At 35.2% G+C, this 2,802-nt stretch overlaps 1 protein-coding gene across 2 annotated transcripts in view; it reads right to left on the reverse strand.

Annotated features, from left to right (window-relative positions):
- LOC107563005 (endothelin-converting enzyme 2-like) overlaps positions 1-2,802 on the reverse strand; it is a 75,017-nt gene that overhangs the window by 14,939 nt on the left and 57,276 nt on the right. The window lies entirely within an intron of this gene.

Consider the following 2,802-nt stretch of genomic DNA (forward strand, 5'->3'; position numbering starts at 1 on the left):
GGAGGGGTAGGGGAAAGGGGAAGGGCTAAGGGTTTCAATAGGCTATTGAACTAAGTGTGCCTGTAAAAGGCTATTAAGTGTTATAGTTTCATGAAAATAGTTGCAGTCTTCTTAACAACTTCTACAATATACAGTAGCTATGAAGACAATTACATTTACACTTATTATATACATTTTTTAAGTTAATCCATTGATGTGCATTAGATTAATTGAATAGTCACCTCTACTATTGTAGGTCATGTTTTAGTCATCAGAAAATAATTAATGAGGAATTATGAGAGGTTATGCTATTACACATACATTTCTAACATGTAAATTATTGAAGCCAAATACTTACATTTCCCCAAGCTGTTTAGATGTAGTACAGTATTCATAGGCTTAATCTTGAAGCATACAGTGGCCCCACTTTTAACTCTCTCTTTATATTACCCTTATTGTAGATGGATGCACAGAGGAAGACAAGAGTAAGAAGTGCAGTGTGGGAGTACTACACTCAACCAACACCAGGAAAGACAGTTTTTGTCAGAGCCATTTTTACACCAGACATATATATCAGTTCAAAATATCGGTTATCGGTCTACTTGAACTGTAATAATCGGTCGACCCCTAGTTTATATCTTGCAATTGCAACTTTGTTTCTCATAATTGTCACTTTATCTCTCACAATGTGACTTTATTTATTGTAAATGTGGCTTTATAAATGTCAGTGTAACTTTGTAGCTCACAATATGACTTTAAATCTCATAGACTTAATTTCTCACAGTATGAGTTTATTTCTTGCAGTGTCGCTTTAAATGTCACAATTGTGAATTTCTATATGGTAAAGTGACTTTATATCTTCACTGAAATTTTTTTTAATATAGAAACAAATTTCACAAATAATTACAAAGAAATGGCAAGTAACACATTGAATTAAACATGACATTTTTGAAGTAGAAAGACTTAAATAGTATTTTCTTGTAAAACATACTACAGTAAACTTTGGGGGGGGGGAAACGCAACTTTATTTCTCATAATTGTCATTTTATTTATCACAATTGTGACTTTTTATTTTGCAATTTGTGATATTTCACAGTCTGACCTTATCTTTGTAAATGTGGCTTTATAACTCACAAGGTGACTTTATCTTCTATCACAATATGAGTTTGTATCTTGCAGTGTCACTCACAATAGCAAATTATCACAGATGTGAATCAGAATGAGTTTATATATTTGGTCACACTTTGTGACTTGCATTTTCTCGTAATAGCAACTTTATATCTCACAAGGTGACTTTAAATCAATCATGATTATTTTACTCTACAGTAAAAACTTCTATGACTGGGGTTCAATAATCAAGTGAACAGCATTCGTGAAGGGGCGATGCACTTTAATAAATATTTTTGTGGGGAGTGTTTCCTTTTTAATTCTGATCAATTTTCATTTTTCCATAACCTTGGCTGTGAGAGCTCTGCCCGTCTCGAAACTTTCCCTTAATGATTTCTCTTTCAGCCATGAAAAGGACACAGAATGTGTGTTCGGATTCGCTCTCACACAAAATGCTCCACTAATCAGCAGACTAGAGCCAACAACTAGCAAGTTTTCATTCCTGAATCCTGGATGCAGTTCTAGCCGCTCTGCCCTTGGGTGTAATACAGCAAAGACCTCCATCACAAACACACAGCTGAACGCCTCACTCAGCACACAGCCCTCATCTCCACTGTGGATTTCTAGTAGATGAAAACAGATTAGCTGACTAAATTGGACTGTTTTCTCTCTCTTATGGTTATGAGAAGCTGTGATGTTTTTTAATAAACCTGAACCCCTGCATGAAGACTTGCAAAATAAGAAATGACTGTTGCAAGTCTTGGCTAATGAGAGTTAAAAACAAAACAAAAAACACATTGTGTTGCAGTTAAAGAACTAAAATCTGTTGTGTTTTTTTTTGTGTGAGCGAGGGGAGTAAAGAGCACTGTTATAAATGTATGTGTTACCCACACAAATCGTAGAACCTAAAAATGACACAAAGATATGATATTTTCTTTTCTTTTCTTAAAAAGAGAACTCAGCGTGTTGAGTCAAATGCAAGAATCCTCGCGGGTGTCACCACACATCTGAGCTGCACGGCTGCTCACACAAGAACAGTCATATGAATGTATAATGTATCAGGATTCAGCATGGAGGCAGTGGGATGAAGAACGGCTGCTAATTTTGCATGCAATTCCATCAAATGGTTTTCTAACAAATTACTCAAGAATTTTAATTCAAATTTGTAAATGAAGTAAATGAAAATATACAACAAATGAAGAAAAAAACGCTACACTTATACATATATTTACATAATTAACTAATGCCTGTTTAATCGTGTAAAACAACTATACAAAATTTGGGCTTATTCAAAAGATACAGAGATATTCCTTATTCCCTTTATACTGACAGCAGACATAATTGAATCGGTAAGCGATCAGCTGTCACTGCCACCCCTCCACCTCAACAACTCACTGTACAGTTGCTCAGCAACTGTTGCCACGGAAATCACAGGAGCCTTCACAAAACAAAAGTTTCCTGAACACTGGTGCTCAAAGAAAAAAAAATCTTAATAATTAAATGATGGAAAAAAGGCAGAAGACAGAAGAATGAATACGATATGCAGAGAAGGATGAAAGAAAAAAGAGAATCGGATGTGTCTGAGCCAAGATTAGAATTAAACAAACACAGATGGATGGATGGATGGATGGACGGACGGACGGACAGACAGATAGACAGATAGATAGACAGATAGATAGACAGATAGATAGACAGATAGATAGACAGATAGATAGA

Source organism: Sinocyclocheilus grahami, unplaced genomic scaffold, assembly GCF_001515645.1.
Source record: "Sinocyclocheilus grahami isolate Dianchi unplaced genomic scaffold, SAMN03320097.WGS_v1.1 scaffold853.1, whole genome shotgun sequence".
NCBI classification, from domain to species: Eukaryota; Metazoa; Chordata; class Actinopteri; order Cypriniformes; family Cyprinidae; genus Sinocyclocheilus; species Sinocyclocheilus grahami.